Source organism: Engystomops pustulosus, chromosome 3 (genome assembly GCF_040894005.1).
Source record: "Engystomops pustulosus chromosome 3, aEngPut4.maternal, whole genome shotgun sequence".
NCBI lineage: Eukaryota > Metazoa > Chordata > Amphibia > Anura > Leptodactylidae > Engystomops > Engystomops pustulosus.
In genome coordinates, this window is record NC_092413.1 from 93,717,544 (window position 1) to 93,725,401 (window position 7,858).

Here is a 7,858-nt window from a genome sequence, read left to right on the forward strand (position 1 = left end):
TTATCATGTGACTCCACATGGCCATTTATCTTAGGTTTTTCTCTTTTGACTTATATGTGCGCCATAATTTGCAACTTTTTCACTTGCCTAACAAAGTTAAACATGTAAGAATTTTTTGTGTTGTGCCTGATGTAGCTTTAAAATCCATTTTAATGTATAAAATAGTCACAATTTTGGCACACAACTATTGGCACACAAGACAGCTCAGAGATAAAGTTGTAACACATTGGGGCACATTTACTAACAATGTAGGAAACTGCACTAAAAGTGCTCTGCCTGTGTATGATGCTGGGTGGACAGATTCAATGTGCTCCAGAGATCATGAATCTGTCGCTTCCCTGCAGTGGCCTGACAGAGTTCACCAACTTTTTTGTGGCACAAAATAAACTCCCGAGCAGGTATAGGCAATAGTTAAGAAGAGGGCTGCAGAAGTATTTGTGACTTTTGTGCGACTATTTAAAAAAAAAAAAAGACACAAAACTACAACAAATACACATACCTGATATATCACCCCCTAAGATAAATAGAACATGTCCAAAACCCATACAAAGCAAACAAAGACATGCACAAATACCCTGACTAAATAGAAATGACTCCCCCATACGTGGTAGACAGAATTATCAAGTGTGATTTTCCAAATAGTCCCACGTTTGGTTACAAGTCTAACCACTATGGGAAATCTAACATGCAAAGCTCATATGTCCCTCCTAAAAACGTGCGTACAAGGCATGATAAGTACCCCCTAGGCTGTGTTTACACATAGCGTTTTGAAACACAATTCAACAACTGTCGTGAAGAGATTTGCCTAATTGCCTTGCGTTGACATTGTGTTTGTGTAAACACAATAGTGGAGATAGATCACTGCTTCTACAGCAGTTTCTGGTGTGGAAGCACTGAAATAATCGCAAATTCTTGCACAACACAAAGATTTGTGGTTATTGTCGTGACTACGCCACCTACTCCTCTTTATGTATCCACCAGGACACCGGGGGACGTCGCCTTTATCATACATTGGCGCAGGAGTGCCAGCATATGATCATTTCCCCCAATCGTAACACAAAAGAATCTCATTGAGGGAAATAAATAAAAAGTGAATACACCCGTGCAGACTCCACAGTCGTATTCTGTGCCAGATAAATCATGTAGGGTGATTTATCTCGAATAACTGTGGAGTCGTACTTTACACCAGCCATTAGTTGGTGTAGTTAAGGACTGAATTTTCTGCCACAGGGCCTGAATTTTCTGGTCCCCTTACCAGTCCATGCCCCTTTTCCTAAGGCCATGCCCATTTTGGACAAGTCAGAAACTATTTGAAAATGGTCTAAAACCCTCAATAAATGTGGCACATGGCATGTCTGGAGTAAATTACTCCAGAATTCTGGAGTAGACAGACTGATAAATCTCCCTCAATGTGTTAGCAGTAACATAGAATTCTGGTGTAATTTCCACCTGAAATGCAGAGGGCCACACATATTATAGGTTTTAGACTATTTTCGGACAGTTTTTCAGACAGTTTTCGACTCCAGAAAAGGGGAGTGGCTTGTGAGGTTTGTAAGAGGACATAGTAAATAAACAGCATAATGAAAACCAAAGTGCTCTGCCTGTGTATAATGCTGGGTGTGCCAGATTCACTAAGAAGGTGCGCCAGAAATCATGAATCTGTCGCTTCCCTGCACCGGGCCGACAGAGTTCACCAACATTTTTGTGGTGCACCTATAACATAACGTCGTGCGACCGTCTTTGCACGTTAAATCCGGTGCACGGTCCGACTAAGTGCTGGAACGCCACCTAATTTGTGTTGCATGAGGTCTAGTGCAGCTGAGCCACAAAACGGTTGTGTGTATGCGCCAAATCTTTCTCACTCGTACTCCTCGGGAATCTCTACTGCGGAGGCGCAACCAGCAAGTGGGGATTCACTGACACAAAGGCTGACGTAGTATGACGAGGAAGGGGAGCGACCGGCTCCATAACTACGGATTGGACAATCTTCTATCAACATACGGTTTGAGGTACGAAACATTGGGGCTTATTAGCCTATCTCTAAGCCCCAAACGAAGTTTTACACTACATTTTCTCTAACAACCACATCCATAGGACTGCGTCACTTCGGATGAGCGGCGCGACCTGATGAGTCAGTAATCGATAGTTTATAAAAGCCCGCACTGCACGCTGATCGCGTAGCAGTCAGCCCCAAACCCCTGATGACGCCAGTTCGGCGAAACATGTCGGGTGGGCTTGGTTGAGCGGCACGTTTAAGTTTTAACTCAGCAGCAGTCAATATATAGGATAGGGCAATTCACAAATATACAGTCTAGTGAGGGTTAACTAGAGGTATTGAGGTGCCTGGAATGGGGCAACCGGCTATACAGGAATCGACTAGGTGGCTTCTACGAACATTTTATAGTGACATATAACATCTACGAGTGAGAACTGATCAATCTCCCTCTAGGAAAATGACATACCCTCTATCACAGTCTAATGAAGCGTCTTAGTAGTATTCCACCTCATTGTCCCTTCCCTCTATTGTCTGTCTGCAAATTTTAAATGAGTTTTCGTTATCTATGAAGTCTTAATATAATATCTAATAAATGTTGAGTTTTATTACCCAATCTTGGTGGCTAAAGGGTAAGTGGTCGCTGGCCGTGCGACTTTTTGGAGCTCGAACAAAACGGTTGTGTGTGACACAATACTGCCGCAGACACCGCTTAAATACCTGTGCAAGCAGTTTACACCTAAAAGAATGTCTGTAAGACGCGCAAAGCCCTTAGTAAATGTGCCCCATTGTATATGTGTTTTTACGAGAAAATAGCCAAGCTTTGAAGATCTCACAAAGCCCTTTTCAATCAATGATCCATAAAAGCAAGGCGTATTGCACAACTGCTCCTTCATCCACCTAAACTGACAGCCCAGACAAGCAGCCAAGATGCCCATGATCTGCAGAGATTCACAACGCAGGAGGCAGAATCTCCTCACTGGACACCTGGACTTTATGGAAGAGTGCCAAGAAAAAGCTATTTTTGAAAGCAAGCATAATGAGGCTTATTTACTAAGGGTCCGCGGATAGCATTTCCATCAGATGTCCCAACGTTTTCCGGATTTTCACCGAAATGTTAAATGCACCGAATGTTAAATTCCGTGCTAGGTCCGGATCAGTCAGATCATCCGACGGCCCGCACCCCGATTTCTGTTGCTTGAAAGCTGGTACTGCTGCACCAAAATCCGATCGCGTGCAACACAATCCCCTTCTTAATGCTTGTCCCGGCGGTGCGATCCCCGAAAATGACGGAAAACCCTGCGGAAACGCGGCCGCAGGACCCTTAGCAAATAAGCCCCATTACCTCCATTGTGAAGCATGGTGGTGGCAGCATCATGCTGTGGAGATGCTCTCCTTCCACAGGTACTGGAAAACAGGTTAGAGTTGATGGGAAGGTGGATGAATCTAAATACAGGGCAATATTGGATCAAAACATGGCTGCAAAAGACTTGATGCTGGGGTGTAGGTTTTTCTTCTAGTAGGACAAAGACCCTAAACATACAACTAAACTCATAATGCAGTGTATTAAATAAAAGCATATTAATGTGTTAAATGGCCCAGTCAAAGTCCAAACTTGAGTCCTTTTGAGAATCTGTGGCTTGATATTCACAATTGTTTTCTAACCAAACTGACTGTGCTAGAGCTATGCTGTAAAGAATGGGCAAAAATTCCAGCCTCTAGACTTGCAGGGGGATACATACACTGCTCAAACATAATGGGGACACCAAAATACCACATCCAAGATCTCATGAATGAAATATTACAGCTGCAATTCTTTGTTCATTACAGAGTGGAATGTATTGGGAACAATAAAACATAAAAATGATCAATAAAAATAAAAATGAATATCCCCATTCAAAACAAGGAAAGGAGACTTTGTAGTGTGTGTTGCCTCCATGTACCTATATGACCCTCCAACAATGCCTGGGCCTGTTCCTGATGAGGCGATGGATGTTTTCCTGAGTGATGTTCCCCAAGACCTGGATTAAAGTATCAACCAACTTCACAAAGTTGATGGATGGAACAAGCTAAGATGTCCCAGATGTACTCTATTGGATTTAGGTCTGCAGAACAGGCATAAATGCCTTCATCATGCAGGAATTGCACTAAAACCACATTAGGCCTGGTATTCATGTATCAGAAAGAACCCAGGACTCACCGTGTCTGGTATGTGGTGTCACAATAGGTATGAGGATCTCATTGCAGTACCTAATGGCAGACAGCGTACCATTTATGACTCACTACCAAACCGGTCATGAAGGAGAATATTGCAGGCAAAAGTAAGTTATCCACAATGTGTCCAGACTCTGTCAGATGTGCTCAGTGTGAACCTGAGTGGTCCCGTTGATGGGTTGTTGCCCTCCTACGACCCCCTATAAGTCTTGTGTATTGGCCCGTCTCCTGGTATCTGCTCCACTTGCCACTGCAAGCATTGATGTGCCATCCTGGATGAGCTACACTACCTATACTACCTATCAGACTTCTGGGGGTTAGAGCAATGACATGAAATGCAAAAGTGACCAAAACAAAAGACCAAAAAAGATGAGAACAGAGAAATGGTCACCACTTACAGTATCACTCCTTTACTAGGGTTGTCTTGCTAATGATTTCTGTTCAATTTGCACATCAACAGGAGCAATTGATTCACAATCAGTGTGACTAAGTTACATTGTGGTAAGTGTTCTCTTTATGGTTTTCAGCAGTGCATATGTGCATGCCACACTTCAGTTTTGTAATTTGCAAACTATACCTGACAAATATCTGATACTGTTGCTCTATCCCATAAAATATCAATAAAATAGCCATGTATGTGGCTGTAGCATTTTAACAGGAGAAAAACTCAAGGAGGATGAATACTTTTGCAATCCTCTGTATGTTGCATGATATGATATTGAAGAACGTATAGAGCTATGCCAAAGTCATGTTGTAAAGAATTCTTTGTCATATTTGTGTCCTTAATAATTTGTTTTTGGGTACAGGCACGGGTTGTGTTTTTTAATCTTTGTGGCATATGTTTTTCTATTATCGTCTGCTCACATATTTTAACATCCGCCCAAACCTTGGCTACATATTTTTTTATTTAAGAAGAGTCTGAGTGACAAGAACACAGATATAACATGAATCATCTGTCTGCAGGCATGAATTTGCTATCTGATTGGTTTGTAGATAGATTTATTTTACATTCTCAAAGGCAGCTTTTGTAAAAGATTAGTATTCTGAAGATATGGTAAGACTGTCGGGGAGGAAGCTGCATAGAATATTTTTTTTATTAAATTCAAGGTTACCATAAAATTATACCCTTAATAACAATGATCTTCAGCACATGAAATAAGAATACTATCGATACTTTATCAATATAAGTATTTTGTGTACTGTGTCAAAGGATTACGTGAAATATAAAATGTTATCCAAAATGATATCACATTAAAGCGTACTTGTCACCAGGAATGTTATCTTTAGCTGGTGACAGCCTATGCCAGTGATGGCAAACCTCTTAGAGACCGAGTGCCCAAACTACAACTTAAACCCACTCATTTATCACAAAGTGCCAATATAAGCAGCAATTAATTTATTTGTTGAACTGATCCCCCATAACTTTCAATAATGCCTGACTCCTGAGGACACAGATACAATTGAAAGGAGGAGGGCAAATCCGGACCATCACTGTAGCTTCTCTCTAGGGTGCCCCTGTACAGGAAGTGTTGTGGGGTCAGCAGGAAGACCTTCAAAGATAATCCGGTCCTCTCCACACTTTCTCCCTTTTCCTCCAGTTTCAAGCTGGCAAGAGATTATAGGTGCCAGGGATCCAAAGTTATGGCTCTTATAATCCAGGACATATCTTGTACATGCTTGGCCACTGAGGTGCTACCCTATGAATACATATGAGATACTTTGTTGGCGATTAAAGGGTTAAAATAGCACTGAGATTAGTAAATCTTGACTTATGTGGAACTGCAGTTAGAGTCCTGCCTGGTAAACTCTGTGGTGAGCTTGAGTGCCCACAGAGAGCACTCTGAGTGCCACCTCGGGCAACCGTGCCATAGGTTCCCCACAACTGGCCTATGCTATGCTTATTTAAAAAAAATGCCTTTGTCAGCATTCTGAATACTGCCACTACTTTATTAAACTTTATTGCATACTACCTAGCTTACTTTCAGCAGCGTGTGGTGAGTCTTGGGTAGGAGTGGAGGGTATACAGCTGCAGTCTCTGTCTCCTCATGCATTCTTCCTCCCCGCCACACCATCCCTGAGGTGAGCTGGATGAGTGTGGAGAAGATGAAGAAAGCATGAGGAGACACAGACTGCTGTAGCTGCCCTATACCCTCCCCAGGACCCACCACACGCTGCTGGCAGGGAGCCAGGTAATGTGAAACTAAGTTTTATCAAGTAGCGGCAGTATTTAGAATGCTGACAAATGCATTTTTAAAATCAGCATAGCACAGGCTATTAGAGCCTGTCACTAAATACAAATAAGATAACTTGTGACAGGTTTGCTTTATGTAATAATATGATTGTATGTGATATGCTCATATGTGCAACAAATATGTAAACTGAAGACAATTATAACATTACATGCAGGCTATGCCTGCCAGTATGGGTGCTGGGGGGCAACCAGATCTTGGTCCCTGCCGGCGCTGTGCTGCAGCGGTGGTGGACGCCATGTGATGCCCACCATAAAGAGGTCACTGTGAAGTGGTTGGTGGGCTTATACAATTTGATCAAAATGTAACTAAGAACCTCGAGTTCGTTATATAATTAGCCTAACGGCAGTAGATCATGGTATCATGTGTGGATGTGCGGTCCAGTTCTTTTTCTCTCCGCATGTTGATTACATGCAGGTGATCATTGTCAACTTTGGTGGAAAACATATAGATCTCCAAATCAAAAGTTGGCTATTGATGCTCTATATGTAGCTGCTACAGTAAAGAGGAGTACAACTTTTGAGATTTGTGCCTGAATCTTCAATTTGGCAAGGCAGGAATTGTCTGGCTGCACAGCGCTATTACTAGTTGGGGCAGCCATAGCAGTAGCTGCGGCAGAAGAGTATGGAACATAATGGATTGTCTGGAGATGTCTGGCTGTACATAGGTAGTAGTAGTGGAAGCCATGATGGGAAAAACAACATAAATATAACACTTTTTATGAAATCAATGACTCAAAATGTTGTCTAAAATACATTTTTGATAATTCTCCTTAAACTTTATTATAGTTTTTTTAATGAACTGCCTCAGGCCTTTTAGTGATCGAGTGCTTAAAGGAAACCTACCACTTTAAAATGACCCTTCTGACCCACAAATACCTTAAGCTAGCTCAGGATGAGCTGATGCCGGACCATATTTTCAATTAAACCAGAAACCGCTGTATTTGTAGAAAAATGATTTTCTTGTGGTAGTAAAATCTCTCTTCGGCGCTTCTGTAAGCGTCATACGGCGCGCACCCCGGACCCTGCTCCGCGGTCACGCTCTCGTCAGCGCCGCTCCCGTCACTAATTTTGCTGTGCCCGAGAGACGGTGACGTCACCGAGCTCTCGGGCACACTAGCGCATGCGCACCACCTCCTCCCGGCGCGTATCGCGAGGCTTCGGAGAGAAGACCGTGGGGGTGAGAGAACATTAAAAAAACACTATGCTCGCCGCTCCCACCAACGAAAGGGGGGGCTCCCTCCACTGCCACTACGAGGCTTCGGGACTTCGCCCATGCGCAATGGGATCCGGCCGCGACGCGCCAGGAGGAGGTGGTGCGCATGCGCTAGTGTGCCCGAGAGCTCGGTGACGTCACCGGCTCTCGGGCACAGCAAAATTAGTGACGGGAGCGGCGCTGACGA